The sequence below is a fragment of the Takifugu flavidus genome, chromosome 2 (genome assembly GCF_003711565.1).
Source record: "Takifugu flavidus isolate HTHZ2018 chromosome 2, ASM371156v2, whole genome shotgun sequence".
Taxonomy (NCBI): Eukaryota; Metazoa; Chordata; class Actinopteri; order Tetraodontiformes; family Tetraodontidae; genus Takifugu; species Takifugu flavidus.
Genome location: NC_079521.1, coordinates 17,321,151 through 17,343,561, shown reverse-complemented (window position 1 = coordinate 17,343,561; position 22,411 = coordinate 17,321,151). Strand labels below are relative to the sequence as shown.

Here is a 22,411-nt window from a genome sequence, read left to right as displayed (position 1 = left end):
CCGTTGTTCATCGAGCCGCGCCCATTCTGTTATTCAGCAAAAATGTGCAGGCTGACTCGGTGAAGCACGGCTCCTTTTTAATCAACACAACAATCCAGCACCTTCCATTAAATGTGGTCCCACGAGGCTCCGCTCAGGCTGCCCGAATGTAGAAATGACCAAACACCAAAGCACCAAATTCCCTCCCAACGGGAAGCTACTTGCTCCTCTCACACTCCGAGCTGAAGATTGAAACGTCGTCTCGTCCCGTCATCCCCACTGTGACGAATGGCAGGAAATCAGATGGGGGCGTGACAGGCAGATTACCAGATCCCTCCGTCTACATGGCTGAGCTCTCTTGCTGCTTCTTAATCATTAAATGTGATTAAAGCAAACAAATTAAGTGTTATTAGATTAGTCAGGAGGACACAGAGTCTTTGTTGCTGGTTATCTTTCCCCTTTATAATGAAACGCTGCTCGAAATTAACATTGCCTTCAATAATTTGATTTGGTGCTGGCCCACAAAGGTGCAGACAGCTTTCCCCCGCCTGCAGACAGTTGGACATCCTCGTCTGTGGTGTGTGTGTGTGTGTTGTGTGTGTGTGTGTGTGTGTGTGGGGGGGGGGGGTCCAGGCAAACATCTCCCTCCTTCTGCAAAGTTCACATCAGCTGATCGAGTCGTGCGTCCGTGTTACTGATACTTTTAGGTGAGGCCAGAGGGAAACGATGAATTTCTTAAACCGGTAAGATGTCAATCTGATTAAATGAAGAAAAACGTTCCTCACTCCGGAAGAGTACCTCCTCGTCCCCCCCACCGTGGAAACGTGGGCACCAGCGGGGCCCTTCAGAGGGATAGAGCAGCACTTTGAAAGCACTGAAACATCCAGCATTTAATTGAAACAGTCTTCTTATTCTTTCCTTTTTCATCTTAGTGAATGAAACCTCAGAAAAATCCATTTAACGTGGCCTTTGGAGCTCTGCATGTCAGAGACACAGCTGCTTAACACAGAGGTCACCTCCACACTTGTTTAATAGCTACTCAGAGCGCCTTAGTAAGTATATTTCTGCCCTCGCTGGTGATAAACGCTTTTCTGCATGTGATATGAGCCACAACTACGAGTGGAAGCTGCTGTACGTTTGAACATTTGAGTTAAGAGTTACAGGTATTATTATTATTATTATTATTATCTAAGTAGCTGGTGATACTACAGGCATATCATATTTATGTATTTTTCCAAACTTTGTTTTGTTGTATTAATTTTTATTCTGCAGAAACTGAAATCATGAAAGTGTCATTTTTAATCTGAACATTTCTACTTTTGTCATGTTTGCGTCTACATCAGTGACGTTAACTTTCCCCCCTGCTAGTGAAGGAGGGAACTTGCCATGCATTCCACGTCCAGCACCGAGTATGTTGCTATGGCGGTTGCTAGGGATTTAACCTGGAGTGCCACAGAAAGTCCAAATATTAAAGGTGTCCTTCCGCTGCAGAGGCAGTGGAAGCTGCGAGGGACGGACAATCATATCAGTGCTTTTGTTTTGTGTTTCCTCTCATTGTTCTGGACTCTGTTTTCTCATAGATTTGCTTTTTTTTGACAAAAAGACGTTGTTTAAATGGAAATGCCGAGCGAACAGCGAAGGGCTGCACCATCACTTTTAGCATTTTAGCAGAAAAAGTGACAAATTTCATGAACCCCCTCATCCAGATATATTTGGAAACCTAATTTCCACGTACGTCCCCCACATCTGTCAGCGCCTAAAGGCCTCCTCATTGATTAGTGTTTACTCGTGTGACATTTAGCCGATAACATCATTTTGTGGGCAGGCCGTTAATTAAAATTAAGTGTTGACTGGAAACAGATGGAGGCTAATTTCTGACTCATTTTAGAGGCCACTGTTTAAAATTTGTAGTTCCATTTGTAGATTTTGTGGCAGAATGGGAGAAACGTCGGGTGCGTTTCTGAAGCCGCTGTTATCGGAGAGGTGGATGATGGCGCAAAGCAAGATGTGTTTGATATTAGGAGGTTGCGGGTGCAAATCCCACCGTGGGGGGTTGGATCAGGAACAGCATAAACGCAGCTGTAATTCACGGTTTTTGCCTTCGGAAACTTGTCTCTGCTGTTTTTAAGTGTTTTCACAGCATTTTACAAAATTAGCTTCCTTTCTTTTCTTACCCATCAACGTTGGTAAACAGCAGATGTCACATCGACCAACTTTGCCCGTATTCGTTATTGGCTAGGATCAGGAGTTTCACATCCCTGTATCACCCGGGAGCCTGAAATGTGCATTTACATAAGCCACATTTCAGGCTCCTTGTGGGGCCACTGAAAGGGTTCAAGGCCTGAGGAGGGTAAGATCTGCCCTCACCTTTTATTGAGCCCACCACCCTAACAACACAACAGCTAGCCAGTTACCCCTGTGAACGGAGCCCAAACCCGATCAATAACTTTGGTCTTGCCTACCTAATTGCTCATTGGTTGACACTGATGCCAGAATATATGTAAGGGCACATTCCCCTGAGACGCCATGTTCTGCCTGCTTTGGGCTTTAGGTTCTGCCCTTCACTCTTCTCTTTCCTCTGCTGCTTCCTCCTGTTCCCCCACATTCTCAGCCGGACTGTATCCTTGTCACTTGTCTCCGCAGGACGAGACCCTTTCCGAAGAATCGCGGTTCTCTCCAGCCAGGCCGGGCGACATCGCCGCACGCTCAGGTAAATATCCGGGTTTTAACGAGGGACAGGAAGATTAGCGGGTAACTTTCACCCCAGCGTTTAATGAGCGTGGAGGAAATTAGCCGCCTTCTTCTGTGGTTTTCTCAGTGGCATCTTAGATGATTTAAGGCAGATGCATTTTTAGTCGGAGCGTTGAGCGCCGTCCGGAGTCGGCAGTATCGATCCCGCTCATTGTGAATCATGGGAATAGATGAAGAAAAAATGTGACCGTGCATATATATTAGACAATTACAAGCTGAGATTTTAATACAAAAAAATCTGCTGAATAAATATGAATTACGCCTCTATCAGTGCCCTGGTTCTCCCCAACAGTTGTCATTGGGGATGGTTATGATGATCGGGTTAGCACGTTTGCCTTGTTTCTGATGAGATGACTTATTGTGATCGCTCCCCTCACTCTGGATTTAAATGCGTATTGATCAGGCTGAGGCTCGCTAGCTCAGCCCAGAAGAGCACCACAGCCCTCCAACTCTTGCGAATATTTCCCTCTTTTGTCTTTTCCCCCCGCACGCTTTGACCAAATGTTGAAAAGCGCAAAGCGTCGGCGGTCCCGTCAACGCGGGAGGCTCGTTCGTATTCGTTCTCCCCTCTTTTTCTTCCAGTTGTGCTAATGTCTTGATTTAAATGAAGTATTGATCAGTTTAGGAGGGGAGAATAGAGAGAGAGGGAGCGATTGTGAGGGAAAGAAAGCAAGACCCGGGTTATCGGGGTGGATCGCATACAGAAAGAGCGTGCTGATGAACGGATGAGGCACGTTTTAAGGATGGATTTCTGCCTCATCTCTCTTCTGAATTTGGAACTATCCTCTAGAATCTTTTCCATTGGCTCCAGCCAGAAAGGGGAAAATGAGGCTATGGACAGGACACTCAGCCTTCGACGGGGCAACAACAGGAATAAGAGCTTTTCTTTTACCCCTGGATTTGCTGCTTTCATTGAGCATTTGAGACGCAACGCTGCTCATCCTGCTGCCCGCCCGAGCCTCCATCTTGTCTGGTTTTGGCTTCTGTGCCGCGGCTGGACGAGCGGACAGACGGCTCCATCCGTGCCAACCAGCATCTGGGTCTGTTTGTCTTCCCATCGTTCCTTCCTTTCTGCCAGGATCCCTCCTCTTCCCCTCTCTCTCTTCCCTTCTTTGACTCTCTCTCCTTCCCCCTCCATCCTTCCTACCTCTCTGATTTTAGCGAGTCAGGTTGTTATTAATTAGCGCCTGTTTACTATCATCGATGCACCTGACCAGACATCTGGTAGTTCCTCCTTTTATTGCTGGATATACATGTTGGGTAATCTATAGCTGTGCCGCTAGCTCAGTATGTTACTATTATTATAATATGAATGTCTTTTGTGGAGGGAGCATGTTTTGGCTTGCTCATGTACCGGGATTCAGAAATGTTCTGCAAAGATTTTTAATTGAACCTTTCCTCTTACAGAGTTACTGATCAAGTATTATACAGTCTAGATTTTGGACCTGGTCATAATCCAACACAAACTGCTCAGAGCGGTGTCAGCTTTGCGGGGCGAGCAGGTTGGCTGTCCTCCCTCCCCCCCGTGGTTCGACAGCCGTCCCACCACAGGCAAAGATCTCCGAGCCAGTCACCGAGGCCCGACAGTCCACCCCAGACTCATGCTCATGCTGCTTTATGAGGCCTTTGGGTGAGACATCCTTCAATATTTCATCCTTCCATCGATTGATTCCGACTAAATGTGGTTTTGTTGCTGCCTCTCAGCCTATTCAAACACATACAACTGTAAGAAAATGTATGTGTATGAAGGTCTAATTGGAAGGTCGCTAAATATTCAAACAGGACGTTTACACACACTTAAGAGGCTCCGATGAAAGGATGAAGCAGCCAGGCAAGCGTGGGCGATACGAACTTGCGACGGCAGTGATTAATTGCAGGACTTTGTGACATATAGAAAAAGGGAAAGAAGATCAGCTTGCAACTAGCCTGAAGAATAAGAAATAACAGGTGTCTGTGTCACCTGCCTGCTCAGCCCCTCGTTCACTGAGATGTTCCAAGAATGCACTTCAATGGCTGAGAGCTCAGAGCTGAACACAAAAGGAAACATTTAAAACACCCCACAGGTGCCCAGCCCCCCCCAGCAAGGCTAAAGCATTCAATTCCACACCATCCAGGTACTGCTGTACCGGCCCTGCTGCAGGACGTTACGGGCAGCGGAACGACCCCGGCACTGTCTCCAAAGCTCTGTCTTGATTGTCATTTGCTTGGGAAAAACCCACAAGATAGATGTCAGGCCCGCGTGCCCCCCCCCCCCCCCCCCGGTGGCTTCTGACTGACAGGATGAGCAGAAACAGGCGGACAAATGAGAAGATTGTAGGGGGCTCTGACAGTGCTCCTCTGTTCCTCCAGGCACAAAGAAGCAGATAGGAGTTGTTAGCGTCCTGCCCCCCCCCCAGGGCCTCCTGGCCATGGTGCTCGGGGGTGTGCCACCACCTGCGGCGGCTCATGCTCACCTTTCCTCGCTAAGCGCCGCTGCTGTCCACCTGTAGTCTGTCCTGGAGCTTCACAACAGCAGTGGAACCCACTTCACTTCCACCATTTCTTTACTTTACAGGTTTTCAGCTTCCCGGTTTGCTAGTTTGTGTTTTTCATGTGTTTTTATCTGTTTACAACACAACGGGTGTAGATCGTAGTTCTTAGGTTAGCATCGCACGAGAGAAAACAGAAGAGCCAGAGAAAAGCGGGGAGCAGTATGGAAACTATATGGGGTGTTGCTCGTTTCCGAATATTGCACCTGCTTCATTTTAACTGGAAGTTTGTAGGATTTGAATGTGGGTGGGGAAAGGTGCATGAAAACACTGATACAGGCACACATACACACATCTGCAGGCATACAGCAGGGGTTGTTTTTATTTTATTAATACACTGCGTGCACATTTGTGCATGTGTGTGTGTTTGTGTGTGTGGGTTGCGTGTCCATGTCACCTTTCTTGACTTTGCCTCCTCGCTGCTGTGGCGTCCTCTCACTTCAATGATGCGTATATCCTGCCTCCAGTCGCTGCCTAATCCCGGCAGCACTGGCTCAGGAGCAGATTACTGCTTCCAGACAGCAGAAGTGAGCAGTGTTTGGGGGGTAGAGATGGTGCAGTGATACAATACGCAGACACAAATGTAGATATCCAGCAGCCATTACAATCACTACTTGTTTTTACACCGATGCTGCCACTAAAGTTTCCAGTTCTAGTTAAGATGACAAGCTTTTGCTTCAAAAGCCGCTTCTTCACATCAGCGGGGATCTAAACACTGGCAGGGAAGACCCAGCGAAGATCACGTCTGAAATATGAAGGATGGTTGTACAAGCAGGACACTTGACACCTTATTGATTACTCAGCTTTCTTCTCTTTCTTCCCCAGATTGAAAAGAGGATCCTGCCACCACATTCCGAGGCATCCATGACCGCTTCAGTAAGCAGGTACAGTAGATTCTTAACCAACAGAACCATATAGGAATTTCACTGGATCAATAAAGACCCGTGCTATTTCCTTCTTCTCCTTTTTTTAAACAATATTTTAGTCTGTGTCAGACCGCCCCCATGGATTCTTACAGTTCCCATTCGCTCAGTGGGTCTCAGATATGCCCATGAGCTTTTTTACATCTCACCCTGTGATAGAAAGCTGCCTTTTTAAATTGCAGTATTTACATTTTTACTTTTAACATCTGCAAGGTAGTAGATTTAAAAGGAATATCCTGCCAGATGTGATATCTTGTACAGTCAATCTATGGATTAAGCCCAAAACAAAGAAATATGTATATGGTTTCATTGTCATTGTATCCTGCAGGGGTGCAATTTTAGATAAATTAATTGAAATGATCAAAAAAAAAAAAACTGTACAAAGAATAAATGTGTGGACAAGATGGCGGCCCAATCATGCAGTTGTCTTGTGCTCAATTAGAGGTACACCAACAGCCCCGGGTGTAAATAATTGGGAGCAGTAAGTGCTGCGGCGGCGGCGGCGTCTGTCCAGAAACTGCTGTCATCACACCAGCTGCCTCCCTGGAACACGACTTTCAGGACCAAACGATTCCTAATAAAACGTTTGATTGAGGGGAAACGGCGGTGAGAACCATACGCAGGCTGGATTCTGTCCTTTAATTTCACCATTTTCAGAGAATTGCTTTTGGTGTGCTGCTGAGTAGCTCCAACACACAGGCAGTTTAGTTCCTGTGTGTGTGTGCGTGTGTGTGTGTGTGTGTGTGTGTGTGTGTGTCTGTCTGTGTGTGTGTGTCTGTCTGGCTGTCTTTTGTCTGCATGAGTCAGTTTAGAGTTCTTCTATGTGCGAAACTAGTTTTGCATAAACCGCATATATAAGTGTTTTTGTTCCACTCGTGCGTGTGTGTGCGTGCGCACGAGCAGATTGTGCCATCCTTTTCTCTGGTGTGTTGTGCTTCCAGAGTGTTGTTTTTTTTGTTTTTTTTCAACCGTTTTACTCTCAGACTGAGGCATTTGTTTGCTCGGTGCTGCTGTTTCTGGATTTGAATACTATGGTGCGTGTTCAGAACTGTTCCTGCATTAACCCCCCAGCCTAAAAGCCCCTGGTTACTGTTGACGTTCTAAATTATTGATGGCAAACTTTATTTTTTGGCAACATGCTCCTGTTGAAGGCGGGATGATGTGTTTAAATGGGACCGTTTCTGGGTCTTTTACCAGTTTGTAATATATGTGTTCTTTATGGCGATGCTCCCTGATGAAAGCACAGTGCAAACACATATATCAGAGTTCCAACATTAATAAAAACATCAAGCTGTGCTCCTCTCCTTATGGGAATAGCAGTGCTTTTTAGTGCTTCTCTGACAGCAAGATGAAGTGCCCTTCCAATTAGAACAATATTTGGCCACATACCTCCCAACAGCAGCTTTTTTTAATGCCATTTGAGCAGGAATCCTGCTGGTGATGATGCATCATCATCAAATCCTGGGTATGCACATATTAATGCACACCAAACAACTCCACCTAGACGCTGTATGAAAAAAAAGGGTGGTTATTTTTGTGTATCTTTTCTCATTTTGGTCTTGCTTTCATGAAGGTAAGGCTGCATAAAATTGTGCCCTGGTTGGGGGGGAGGAAAAAAGGATGTGTCTTTGCATTTTGCATGAGAAGCTTCGTGCCTGCGTTCGGGTTGATGTCATTCTTGTTGCGCCTGTCAGTTGTCTGCACCTCATACAAAGACATGTGCATATGTATATGCTTAACAGCAGATGCTAGTTCCCATCTCTGTTCTGGAATACTGTATTGTGTGTTTTCCTGCTTTTGTTGTTTTTTTTTTTTACTAGAGAGTGCATTAAAATTAAATTCTCTCTTGTTGTGAAACGAGGCGCACATAAAAAATAATTGGCTGTAGGAGAGAACAAAGGGCTGGCTCCTCTCTCCTCCCTGCACACCCCAGCCCGGCATTAATATCAAGCCTGCTGCATTGTTCTGTCGTCTGCAGCCATCCCCCTAGCCAGACACTCAGCTCTGGAGAAGTCACTTTTAATGTCTGATAATCAAGGTGAATTTTCAAAAAGCTGCCATTTTCAAATGATGGTGTATATATTATGTGTAGATAAGAGTTCAGGGATAGAGGAGCTGTAGTAGGCGAGAGAGGGCTTCACCTATGAGTGGGGAAAGAGAGACACCTAAAGGCGATAGGTGGAATCGCACTTGTGGTTTTCGTTGTTATTTTTTTTTAAAAAACCCAATAATAATCAGCATTGCCTATAGTAAATCTGTTTTATTGTCGCAGCACTCCTTTTTTTCATACGACCAGTGCATCTACATCCGACCGTGCCTTTATCTGCGCTAAATTCTGCGGTTTCCTCCTGAAGGCAGCTTCTGTTCTGTTGCAATCAGGCAGCAGCAGCAGCAGAGCAGTATAGCTCCATTTCCATGCTACAGGGCACAGACTCATCTTCCTCTTGCTCCTCCTATCCATCCCCCATACACCGCCACTCCACCCACCCACCCACAGACAGACAGACAGACAGACAGACAGACACGCACACACCAAACCACCACCACTAGGTGTGATTATTTCTCCTCTGCTCATCCGCACCATTATATTCCAGGTCTGCAGTCCCCCCCCCTCCCTGCTGTCATTTTTCATACCATGTTTTTGCCCACACCGTTGTGTTGTGCTGCACATTTGCATGCGCGGTGTGTTAAGGGGGCGACTGTGCACTGGGCAGAGTGTAATAAGTATATATTGCTGGTGATTTAATGCTTTTTGTTTGTTTGTTTGTTTGTTTTTTCCTGGCGCTTCAGCAAAAAAAAAAAAAAAAAAAGGAGCGGCTTCAGCCATGTATCTTAAAAAACATGACTGCTGCGCCTCCGAGGCGTTTTACTCACCGGGGAAAACGAAGTTATACATCTGAGGCAGACTGGTTGTTTTACGTGATATGACTGTAAAAAAAGGTGTGTGTGTGGGGGGGGGGGGGGGGGGGGGGGGGGGGGGGGGGGGCATTGTTATTTTGAATGTTTGGGCTCGCTGTTATGAATGCAACAATCTCTACAGCAGTGAAAACACAGGACAGCTGGTCAGGTGATCAAACTCTGTCTGTCTGTCTGTCTGTCTGTCTGTCTGTCTGTCTGTCTGTCTGTCTGTCTGTCTGTCTGTCTGTCTGTCTGTGATTTTAGGATTTAAAAGGGCTGTTGAGAGCTGCTGCGAGGCTCCCCCTGAGAGGCTGTCACAGCAGGGTTGGGGGGGCGGGGGGGTCACAATAATAAAATCTCAAACACTTCACTACACTGCTGGTCACTGTGCATCACAACTGACCATAACAACCAGCTCTCTGACGGTGGAATCAGAAGAGATTATTTTGGTTTTGCTTGGTCTGGTGGGTTGGCAGAGCTTTCTATAAATTCTGCATTTACAGACAACCCATATTTCAGTCCGCCTGCCTGGATCGGGCCTGAACTGCAGGTTCTGTCCTTTATCTCCAGTCCTACATCTCACGCCCTTGTTCGCAGTCCCGTCCCCACTCACCTGACGTCTGATGCGGTGCCTTGATGGAGCACCGTTCATAAGAAGGTGGTTGTTGCCTTCAGTGTGATTGCATAATAGCCAAACATTCAAATGTACGAGGGCTTTATTTGTTCTCCAGCAGCCGCCGCGCTCGAATTATTTTTCTCCATGGTTGCAGGGCATCCGTTCAAAGCGTGGATCTCAGCTGTGGTGCAGAATAAAGATGGAGAAGGAGAGGGCCACGGGCGCCGTGATGAAAGGCTGTGCTGGGAATCTCTCGTGGAAGGAGCGAGAGAGGAGGCTTTGCCAGTCCGGCGTGGCAGAGCAGGCCTGGCCCGGTGCCCGGACTGGCACCGGGCCCACCAGGAGGCAGTGTGTGCCCGGCGCTGGCTGCACACGGAGCCAGACTGCCACTGCGGAGGGAGGTGCGTCGGTTCGGTGCACATTTGCATGCGGAGTGGTCGGGTTCTGACACAGCAGGAGGGGGGGGGCAATAACCAGCGTTGTTACTGACATGTGCGGAAGAAACCTGCTGTGAAACTTCTACCCTGCTCGGCACCTTCAGTCTCACTTATTTAATCACACACTCCGTGTTGCTGCTAATTATTTTGTCGGTTTCTCCATGCACCGGCTGAATAAATACTTTCTCCGTGGGATGCAAATGTTATCTTTCTGCTTTGGATGCATTTACATATTGTTTGCCTTTCTACACATTATCTTTCTCTGGCTTTCTCTCCTTCTTCCATCTCTCTGTACTCCTCTTTGAATGCTTAAAATATTCTGCACACCCCTCAGCAGTTCCGCATGGCAGACAGTCCTAATATAATCTGTGAGCCTGAATTCTAATTTATACCGTCAGGATAAAATAAATAGTCTGCAGTTAATTACGGGGAGCCGGCTCCTGGCTTTGCCCCGGTGATTTATGACGTGCACGTAGGCATTCTGCAATGCATTTTTCTTAATTTATTTTTAATCTGTCTTTCAATTAATTTCACTGCAAATGTCTTAATGATGGCAGAGGCTGGTTTTAATGAGGCCGGCGAGGTGCAGGCGCTCGGCCCGGTGGGGTGGAAGCCACAGTCTTGGAGGACGGTGTGTGTGTGTGTGGTGTGTGTGTGTGTGTGTGTGTGTGTGTGTGGGGGGGGGGGGGGGCACGATCCCATGTCGTGGCTTTTCCTGCCTCCTCTGTGGCTACAGCACTCGGTGTCTGTTGTGTTCAGGTAGGTTCGATTCGGTCGTCCTGGTTCACCGACATTATAACAGTTTAGTTATAAATACTCGAGAGTTTCTGCATCGCTTCCTTATTTTTAGTTTCTACGCTCGCTGGATAAAAAGACAGCTGGGATCTCTTGTGAGTGACTTCCGTTCAAAGTTTGTCTCTTCAGTGACTGATCTGCTCGAGTAAATCACTTGCAGGCACACACACTGACCTCTGACCCCATGTTGTGTGCATTCATCTCTTCCTGTCCCTCTATCCCCCCCCCCCATCATATGAGCTTGGTCCTGCTCAAGGTTTCTTCCTGTAAAAAAGGAGGGTTTGTTTGCCACTCTTGCTTGTTTGGGGGGTGTCAGGCTCTGGCTTTTTGGAAACAACCTGGATTATCACAGAAGCCAAATAGATAATGTTGAATTACCTTTTGGTGCCCCCCCCTCCCCCCCCCCCACATTCCTCTCTTTTGAATAGAGAGCGCCACACAGTTTTTGCCTCACTGGCAAGAAAATGTCTCCTATGATTACAAGTATTTCACCCGTCATTTCACTCCCTCTCAAATTAGACCGGTGCGTCTTCTGCACTTGTTATGCTCCATCGTTTTCTGCCAATTAGCGGGGGCTGCCTGAGCGCCGGCGTGGGGTTGGGAGAGAGGCAACGTAACCGCGGTGGTCAGCTACCAGACAGCACGCAGCAGCCTTCCCCCCATTAGAGACGTCCGCTCACAGCTTTCCGGATCAGGATGCTCTCGTTTTCCGCCTCCACATCCAGCCATTTATCTCTCTTTACACCGCTCTCACTTGCTCCCCTGTCTCTCACTTTTTAATTTTCCTTTCAAAAACAGATCCGGCATTAAGCAGCCGCACGCGGCCGGCTGCGGCGCCTCTCCTGGAGGAGCAAAGGAATGATTTAATTTCTCCTCTTTCTGTCTCTGCGGCCTCCTCTCCCTTCTCACGCACAGATCATTACACACAGAGGCCTCATTTTCATCTCTCTGTGAGGGCAAATGTGAGGCTTTAACCAGTCAGCCGCGCCACCACCACGGCTGACAATCGATACCCGCGGTCGGATCGGAACACGCGGTGCTTCCTGAATAGGTCCTGCCGCTCTGACCATAAAACACCTCAGAGGCCACACATGTCAGCCCATAAAATGCTTTTTTTCATCCCGTTGAGGAGGGAGGAGAGCCGGGAATGCATTGCGCTGATGATTAGAAGGTCACGACGTGATGCGGAACGTGTCGCTAAAACACCCCAAAGACGGGGGTCACCTCAAAATGGCTCAGACTGAGGCCACCTTTGCTGGCAAAACAAAAAAGACTGAAAGTTTTCAAGTGTTAAATTCACCCCGCGTCATTTAGATGCGACGCAATCTGCTTAAACATCAGGGCCTGCGGAGACGCTTTCGTTTAAACAGCAGGCTTGAGAAGCGCTAATGAGATTTTACTCGGTCGGAACGTAAATGAAAGCGAGATAAGCTCAGAGGAATCGTTGGTCTCCTTGTATTGATGGCAACCTGCTTCTGCTGGGTGGCGACAGCCGAAGAGGTGATGTATGGACCGGATGAGCGTGAGCCCCGGGGCCGGTCGACGGAGGCAGAAAAATGAATGTGTTTCCCGTCTGCTCCTCCAGCACCCTCAGCCGCCCTGATCCCCGCATTAACCAAACAGATAGCCAACAACTTTAATTACCTTTGCATCCAGCCGCGTTCCCCATCCACTACTCCCCCCCCCCCACACCCCCACTTTGCTTGTGCAAATGAAAGCAGGAGAGGGACGGCAGGAAGAGAGGCATAATTACTTATTTTGCTTGAGTGCAGCAGAAGGCCTCCTGCCAAATGACTCTAATTCCAAATGGTTAACAAGATTTTTCTTTTTAATAGAGCCGAATCCATGTGACAGCAAATTGCTTTCCTATTTGGGGGGCCTTAATGGCTTTTCATACTTTGCACTTCCAATAAGCAGTAAACTCGGGAATTAATATTGCACAGTGTGCTATGATGCAAATGGGAGCTGGGAGAGCTGCAACTTCAAGCAGAAACCTGATCAGATCCATAACTGCTCTGGAGGGAGGACTCCCCTCCCCTCCCCTCCCCTCCCCTCCCCTCCCCACCCCCGCCCCCGCCCCCTTCGTTTGAGCTCATTTATTTATTTGTATCCTTTCTGTCTGTGCGCTTCGCGCCGGCGTCATTATCAGAGGACGTGCGTCGCTTTTCACTTTTAAATGAATTTTAATCAGTTGCAGAGGAAGATAAACACATTCAGGTGGTCTGAATGGGGCGAATAGATGGGGGGGGGGGGGGAATGTGCCTGCCGTGCTCTTTCAGTTTGGATTAAGTTTGAAAGGGGGCTCTCAAGAAGACTTCTTCATGTCAGTAAATAGAAAGAGTGAAAGGCCACTTTTTGCTTATCTCGCTGCGTTTGTATTAGCGTGCTGATGGCGGGCGCGGCGCCACCGGTCCCAGCGCCTCGATGCCATATGAATAGGCACCATCCCAAAAGATGTATTTGCGTAAGGTGTTTTTAATTAACTTCTGATCCAAGTCATTTAATTTCCAATTCCATTTTACAGATTCTCAAATATTAATCCTTGTCTGTGCCAAAGGTATTGTATTCTTAATACGGGGGGGATCACATACTGGTTACACAGCACACGCTGGCAGATTAGAAAATATGCAGATTTTTGAATATTTGTGGAATAAAACATACTTCTTTCTACAGCTGAGGGGCACCTTAGTACAGCTCCCTGTCAGTTAGCATTGGTGTTGCTATCGCTTGACTTAAAATCCTCCTTCTGAATGAGATTCGTCACATGGGCCGCCGTCACGGCGGGGTCGTCCGGGGTCGTCATCCGGCGGAGGTCGTTGCGCCACGTTGGTCGATGTCGACGTCTGAACAGCCGCAGACGGACACAGTGAACGGGTTCAGCTGGACGGGCTCACGGTTAGCGCCGGCGCTCTGGCCCCGAACATGGCGACAGTACCCCCTGAAACAGGTCACATGGGCTTTGGCTAAATCACCATAGCAACCTCCCCCAGCATGCTACCATTTCACCTGTCATTCCAGTAATTGGCACTGAAATGTTCTGCATATCATCTCGATGATCATAATAAGTCAATATTTATGAAGTGAGCGGTGACAGGCTGGTGGGGGGGGGGGGGGGGGGGGAGGCTTTAATGCAGCAACAGGGCTTTTTAGGGACTAATGAAGCCTTTTCTCCTTGTGTTCACGCGTTGTCTTTCATTGTGTGCACGGGCCGCACCACAGACCGAGCCTCGTTTTAGTTTTAATTGGGTCAGCCCCGATTCTTTTGCTTTCATGCAAGCTTTCGGCGGAGCTCGGCTTTAATTAGAGCGACACGATTGCAACGCCGTGCTCCGTCCGCGCTCTGCCCCTGCATCCACGCTTTTCCGAGATATTGATAAGACAAGCCTTGCGCTGACATTTGCCACGCCATTATCGTTAATGGTGCTCGGCTGGACGACATAGCTGCGAGACGAGAAATGGATAAAAGGTTTTATGGAAATAAAAGGCGCGTTCTGAAGGTGGCGAGCGCCGGGGCCTAATGGTTGTTATGCCAGCTGCTCCTCATTACCAAGGTCAATCGAACCAGGAACAGCTGAGGTTTAAAGCCTTTGAAATAGCCACGAGGGTTTTCTGTCAACGCTGCATTTACCGCTTCCAGAACCTGAGCGGAGACGTGCGAGGAGATCAGGCTTCCCTCGTTGTGTTATCCTCGTGCCATCAAAGCGCAACGCCGTCCAGCTGCATTCGCGCCGCTCCTCCACAGATGCTTTTTCCTGCTTGGTTGCTCGGGTCTTAATTACAGCATTGTGAGAGACGGGCTTCTGCTCCTGTGCCCCAGCGGTGGGGACGGCGGGGCTTTATTTCTGTAATTTATGAGCTCCCTCTAAACCTCATTAGGTTTTCAGGAATCAGCGCGTAAGCTGTGTTGCGCCGCATGTAAAGCTGTAAACTATCCAGGGCCACCTTCGAGAACAAAAACAAGGAAGTCGAGCACAATGCTGGATTTATATGTGTGATTTGGTCGGGGGATGCGAGTGGGGGAGGGCAGTGGAATCCATTTATTTGCCCATATTTATCAGAGGAGAGCAAGCACCTAATCCCAGCTTGCATTATTAAAGATAATACCACAGTGGTCTCTGCAGGACCACCGCGCTGAATCACAGCCTGACGTGGACTGATGATGTATGGCTCCGCGGTGTTATTCAGAGCGCCGCATGGGCCTCGGAACAGTGCTGCCCCTTTATCTGGGCCTCCCAGCCCACAGCCTCCTCATGCATGCACACACATGCACAGAACCACCACTCCCCAACCCCTGGAGGGCACCTGTGTTTTCAAAGTAAAGACCACTTAGAGAATAGCCCCAGGCATCTGAATACCAAAGTGCCCCGTGTTACACATTAGAAAGCCTCTGTGTGAGCCGGGAACATAAACACCCTCAATAGCTCTCATCTCCTCACAAGAATAACCCCCCAAAAAACCCACAAAACATGAAGAAAAGTGAAAACACACGGCGGAATGTGTAACAGGCAGTCCACAGGTGCTGGACCTCGTTATGGAGTTCATTGAGATGACCACGTTCTGAAGGAAGCTGATAATCACATGAGGCTTTGGCATATTTGATTCCAGCTTCATCTGCTGGGGGCTGCTGCAGCTTTTTGGTGCTGGGGTCTTTCAGGAGACACAATTTACATTTGAAAGTCATATTTCAACACTCTGGCCCCTGCAAAATCAAAGTAATGGGCTGATTCCATTTCCATCTCCATCTTCCAAGTTCATTTTCGAGCTTCTGCTCCGCACCTATGCAGAACTCGGTAAAAACATCGCTCTGTCAAAATGCTTCATTTTGTCACGACGTTAATATTACTGATGGATTTAGCCACTTTGCTCATTACTGGGAAAGGCGACGGTAACACTCTGCTGCTGGTAACGAGCTACAGCCCAACGCGAGTAAACACAGGCAGCCCTCCTCCAGAGGTCAAAGTTCAGACATTTGATTAAATCCTCAACACACAAACGGATGCAGGGAAAGAGGAAAACAAGCGAATTAACAAGGAAGTTTTCAGAAGAGCAAGAAGGCTGAAATCTCACTTCACCTGTGCGACTGTCACCGGCGTTCCTGTTGCCGGTCTGTGTGCTGCAGCAGCTGGGAAATAGCCAGGGGGGGGCATCGGAATGTCTTAATGGAGGATGTAACTGATCCATTTTCAAACGTGTGGAAACGGAGGCGTGAGGAGTGGCATCATTAAGGTAATGCCCTCAGAAAGCTGAGGAGTCGTGGGCAAACCTGCGCCGCTGAGCCCGAGATGCAGAGAGAGCCCAACCCCGGGTCACCGTAGTCAGAGGCAGGTGACACGCACACACACACGCACATGGACGCACACGCACACAATTCGATTGTGCATTTGCTCTCAACGGTCACATGGCGCTGCTCTGCTTTCGCAATGTTGGACCTCCTCTGAGCAGCTACAGTCGACACGTAGCTGCACTAAAACTGCGTTTTTACAAGCTCGGCGCAGGAAAAGGGCAGTTCTGTCAGCTTTAGACACGCCGCCTGTTGGAGGTGTGTGTTTAGACGGGCCAAATATCGAGCTAGGCGCTCCTACGACGACCCCGATGGCCCTTCTTAGCAGGAGCCAGGATTGACAGGGAAAAAATACATCTGAACCACACACCTGGCAGCGTTGGCACAGCCAAGAGTTGCTGCTTTCCTTTTTTCCTGTTTCCCCGCAGTGAGAGTCAACAGCGTCCATGTCGGAAGTTTGCAGTTGCAGAAGTCAGCAGTTGTTGGTGGGCTCCAGTTGGTGCCGCGGAGTTTTTACTGATGAATTTCTGCCATCACATTGAGCGGCGGGGGCTGACCAATGAGTGTGGAGAAAGCCTGGCCCGGGGTGTTTTTATTTAATAAGTCCAGAGGTGAGGCAAAGCAAGCAGCTCATCAGTCATCCTGTCAGGACCGCAGCCTTTGATTATCCCGGGACTTTGCTTCAGATATTTATCCTCTTTTTCCGCAGCAAATGGCTGCATCAGGGTCATAATAAACAACTATTCACGAAAGGCTTCGTGTTGGCCTTTCATTCGAATTTTACGGTGTAAATTTGGTACTTTGAGTCGGTTCTGTATCGTCTCTTCTTTCCCTCTATAGTCTGGATTATAGTGTAATATAATCTAGACCAGGTTTGGAGGCACCTTTTGTCATTGTGGATGAGACTTCCTGCTCTTTTGAAAACAAGACAGAGGAGGTCAAATTTGCTTTCTGGTAAAAAAAAAAAAAAAAAAGGAGAATTCAACCGAGATTCACGTCCCACATAAGTTAATTCATAAAGATGATGAAAATAAAACTTGGGTGGGCAGCACCTTTTATAAAAGGTCACATTTAAACTATTTCCAAGACAAACCAACAGAGGTGACAAAGAGGTGTTTACATTCTGTGCTCTCTCTCTCTCCCTCTCTCTCTCTCTCCCTCTCTCTCCCTCTCTCTCTCTCTCTTTCTTATATATATATATAAGCACGACTTCCTACCTGTTGACGGCGGTGAGAAGGTTTGACCTCTCGGCCCAGTACAGGACTCCACTTTATTCTTTCCTCCTCTCTGGCCTCGCCTCATTCACCCTCTCATCAGGACACTCCAGAGGGCCAGGCTGAAACTACCTCAGATTGGATCTTTACTTACAACCTACAACTCGGAAACAGCTGGTCAATCCATTTAGCCTAAGGCCACTGATTTGTTCGTATTTACTACAACAGCCAAAGAAAAGCCAGGGTATTTTTTCCTCTCTCCTTCCTATTGATCCAGCGCTTAGAAAATCTGCCCTGCTGTCTAAACACTATTGATCCCTCCTTCTCAACGACAGGCTCTCGCACCAGTGTATAAAGGGACTGGATGAATTGAAATTTCATTTCCGACAGCTTGTTCCTGTTATTTTTACCCTCTTTTCAATAGAGGAGAACACGGGCTGGCAGACCACCGCTCGGATCGAGTCGATCAGCGTCTGGCTCCGAGGAGAGAGGACAAATCGAGTTCAGACCGTTCAGATTACTTACTTAGGCCTGTGAAGGTCTGGATCTTTCACTTACTCCCTGCTGTCATTAAAAACGGAGGGAAAATGGCTGCAAAAAAAAGAATCTAAGACTTTATTATCGCGGGACTCAGATAAGAGGTCACCATTTTGATGAAGAAATATATGGAATCCCTCTGATGTCAGACGCTTCCCTTCACAGTGACACTGACAAGGCGGAAAGAACCACAGGCGCCTCGTATATTCTAGATTTCCACAGTTCTGGACGCCCCCATATCCAACTCGCACCATTACATGAAGATAGATAGTTACATAAAAACGGGAGGTTCTGTTTTAATTAACATCAATATTCATGTAATGGTCTTAAAGCCTGCTCACGTTCCCATTTCAGGCTGTTAACGTTAATGCATATTTTAATACATTATCATTGCCACCATCGTAATTCTTCTAATGATAACTGTAATTATTGGATTTATGACAGAATTATGCTTCCGTACCCCTGAGGCTCATATTTGGCGACAACGCCGATTTTCCCTGGTGTCCTGGGCTCCCAGTGGTTCCCCAAAATACTGAGCAGACGCTGATAGAGACAAACACACAAACCCCAGCGTGAGTCTGCCGCTGCGCCTGTAAAACACTCAATCTGAATTGCATATCCACCGTGCCACCGAGCTTGTCATAAGCTGTATTAAGAAAAATGGTCACACTGTTTGACATAAATTGGAAAATGACATTTGGAAAATGGGCACCACTGTGGAAATTAGGGATATTAAAATTATAAATCAGTGTCTGGAAATGCAAGGGTGCGCGTGTGTGGGGGTTGGTGTGTCCCTCCGCCGCTCCCAGTGTGTCTTTTTGCTGTATTCCTCCATTTATCTTTCTTTTTACATGCGCGCTGTTTTTTTTTTTCCTTTGTCTTTTTGTCAGGCGGCGGCGAACAAAGTCCGGAAGGCGGCCGGGGGATGTTTTTTAAAAATCTGGCCGCATACGCAGCCCCGCGGAGACATCCCGACGTCTCATCTGGCAATAAGAGAGGCAAATCAGGCGTGCGACCTGTTCTCATCCGCGTGCGTGCTGCACCTGTATCCCGTCAGCTCACTCCTGGGCTCTCCCACCGCAACGTGCTAATGGAGCGTCTCTGAGGTGTGATGTGTATTATGCAAACGGAAGTTGTGCCAACACCTTTGAATGCAGCTTCAATCCTCCAAACGCGCCACCTCTGCACTCCCGTCCGCCCTGGCTCTGTTTATCAGATAGAGGTAGACGGAGCAGATGGCTGAGCTACAGGTGGAGGGAGGGAGAGGCCGAAAACACAGCTGGGGATAAGAGGCGAAAGGGAGGATAGGTCAGCGTCCTTCCCGCTGATTGAAAACAGCACATACTAACATGTATTTATAGAATAGACGGACACACAACTGCATAATAGCGCCTGTGTGTCCTTTTCTTCTATTCTTTTGATTAAACTCATAGAAGCGAGACTAGAAAAGGCTTGGAGCGCCGAGGGCCTTCGGGCCTTGACACCACTGACCTCTTCCATTCTGGAGAAAAAGAAAAGTCCCCGCCATTAGAAGAGCTGCTGGATTGCCACATTTCCTGCTCTGAAGTCTGTCAGAATCTCTTTTCATAAGTGGCGAGAGGAAAAAAACTGCTATATTATTGCGTATGCTCTGAAAGTTTTACCCAGATAAAACCTGTTTATTTCCTTTTTTAAGTTGTATCTCGATTGGGAGGGACTGAAGCAAAGGTCTTTGTATAATATAACATAAGTCAATAGAAGCTCAGAAACTCATGTATAATATATAAAATTTAGGACGGGGTTCAACGGGGTTCCAACGTCAGCTGTGGTACAATCTAGTCTGCACCAGGATCTCCTCATGGATGGACGTGTCCAGAAAAGACCTCCCCAGGCATGACACCCAGGGGGATGTTGAAGTGATGCCCGAGCCCCCTCACGGAGGACTAGCGGCTCTACGGGCTCTTCCACGTCCATCGATCATTGAAGCTCGTGACCCCAGAGAGACGGTGGAGGCCCAGACGTGCTGCTCTCGCCCCGAACGTGCACACGCCAGGTGTGTAACTCTGTGATGATGCGTTTTTACGGCGGAGTCTGGCTGTGTTCTGCCATGACAATAAACCACGGCCTTCGGAGCACAGCCAAGTGCCACTTACCGCTGAGTGCTCCTCTCGTGGTTGCACGAGATTTCTCTCAAAACAAAGTGCAGACAGCTTGATTAATAGAAGGGGCTGCAAAGGTGCACGCCGCAGTTTATTTTCTCACCCGGCAAACACTCATTCATTTTACTCGCGTGGACTTTTATGTGGCGATCCTGTCACTGTATGGATTTGTCACTTTGCACCCCCCACCCCCTTGTTTTTTTGTTGAGGTGTGGCTCTGGAAACACATTGGAGCAGGTCGACCTTGAAAGAGTTTGGGAAGAAGGCGACTTTTTCCTGTAAAATCTGACCCGCACACCCCAAAAAAATGCTCATTTAAACAGAGATGAAATCCTAAATGCTATTGTTTTACAGGTTTACTGCGCTCTGACTCACTCACATCCATTCGTGCTGTATTTGGCTGCCAGGTTGACCTGCATGCTGTTCGCCCTGCTCCACAGCCTGGCGAAGAAAGAGGAATATCCTCTGGGGAAGGTTCAGGCTCCCGTTGGCTGACAGAGTTGCGCGACCTTGTACTTCCTGTGTCTGCAGGAGAGCGGCTCCCCTCCTCAGCAGCTGACCGGAGACCGAGGAAGATTCCGGCGGGATGAGCCTAAAAAGGGAGGCAGCAACATGAGTCTTCCCCGTGGAGAGGAGGCAGGGATGGCGGCGGCTCCCCTCCTCGCCATTGCGAGCTTCTCATTAACTTCGGCGCCGCATCAGCCTGCAATCAGCAAAACTGCGCAGGAAATGAGGGTTTTTGTGAGTCCGCTGTGTTCAGAAGCGCTGCATGGAAATGCATATTAGCCTTGTGTTTTTAATTAACATTTTGTGCTTAGGAAGCATGTTAACAGCATCCCTTAATGAGCTCTGTGGAAAATGAGCCACACGGAGGACAAAGGGGAAAGGTCCCCCCATGTTTGCTGATGTCTTCGCCTCTATTCTAACAAAACGAGATTAGCAGATATTGTTTAACTCTTCGTTGGGTGAGTCAGGCCGTTAGCAGCGTTTCAGGAGGAAGCGCGCCGGCTGGGACGGAATTAGAATGGAGAATTAGAGCCAAGCAATAACTGACGCGCTTCCACCTGCTGCAAAAGTCTTTCCACATCATCAGCACGCAGTCTGACGGATCTGTAGGATACTCATGCGAGGCGGCGAAATGTTTGTGATGTTATTTATTTATGTTTCACCTTTAAATTATTAATTTGCTTATTTATTCATGGGAAAGGTAACCTGAAATTGGGAGATTGGTTTTTGCTGAAGGGCACTTGGCCTCCCTCGCTCCCGCTCACACTGTGGTGGTTTAAACCCAGTAAAGGACGTCATTTTAGCCCGAGACGGGTCAGCTGACAGGAACCGACTAGACAGGAAGAGAGACGGAAGAGGGATTCGATATAAAGTGGGGAAAGAGCAATTCTGCTTCCTTTCTTTTTAAGTGTTTATCTTCAGAGTGCTGAGCCTGGGAAAAGCGCAGTGATCGTTGAGGAAATCAAATTCTCCAAACTCCGAGGACTGGTCCACCGGCTGAGAGGGCATATAATCACGCCGGCTGCCTGTGGATGTGTCTTTGTGTTATTGTCTCTGGATAATTACACAGAGTGGGATCCTGTTCACTTCCACTTCTGCACATAAGCAGGAATTCCTCTGGAAAGGTCAGAACCACTCGCTGAACTTTAAAGGAGCGCGTGTATTTGAACGACCAGGAGAGATTTGAGAGCGTTTAAGCTCTCTATAACTTTTCTCCTCAGGCAGGGAGGCCCTGAGGGAATCCATGTTAGACATCCCACAATACAGTGGAATGCAAATAGAGCTTTTTGTCTTTTTACATTTTGATTTTACAGACTTTTTATTCATCCAACAGCAGCAGAGGTGGATCATCATCATCATCATCATCATCATCATCATTGAGTGAGGCCTGGAGTGATGAGGAGCAGCACCAAACAGCTGCACGGTTCAGTTATTGTCAGCTTGTTTCTACACCATTAGTTCATCACAATGCGGTCTTTGTTAATTAGCTCACATTGATCAAATCGATTCTGCATTCTTATTTAGCCAAGCCCCCCCCCCCCACGCTTTCCCATCATATTTTTCATAATTAATTGTCCGGCGGGCTGCTTTGCCGGCACATTTCCTGATCAGGGTGCTGTGATTATTTATGGCTGCGGCTGTCAAACACTCTCACTCTGACGGGCGTTTTATGAGCCGGAGGAGACGTTCCGACGCTGCCGACTCAAAGCGCCAGGAGATGGGGAATTTAAGACGGAGGTCTCGGACACCGGCCCGCCCACCCAGGCGTCCGGCAGTGACCTTGTCTGTCAAAGCCACACACGTGCTG

At 48.0% G+C, this 22,411-nt stretch overlaps 1 long non-coding RNA gene across 5 annotated transcripts in view; it reads left to right on the top strand.

Moving 5' to 3' along the window:
• The window catches only part of LOC130521605 (uncharacterized), a 71,643-nt gene that overhangs the window by 38,644 nt on the left and 10,588 nt on the right, over positions 1-22,411 (top strand). For 2 of the 5 annotated variants that reach the window (XR_008949383.1, XR_008949387.1), the window contains exons 3-9: positions 2,623-2,689; positions 6,084-6,142; positions 9,650-9,737; positions 9,850-10,096; positions 18,850-19,065; positions 19,733-19,991; positions 20,629-20,838. This is a non-coding gene — a long non-coding RNA (uncharacterized LOC130521605). Of the gene's footprint in view, positions 1-2,622; positions 2,690-6,083; positions 6,143-9,649; positions 9,738-9,849; positions 10,097-18,849; positions 19,066-19,732; positions 19,992-20,504; positions 20,839-22,411 lie in introns of all 5 variants that reach the window. The other 3 variants (XR_008949386.1, XR_008949385.1, XR_008949384.1) reach the window with 3 other exon arrangements.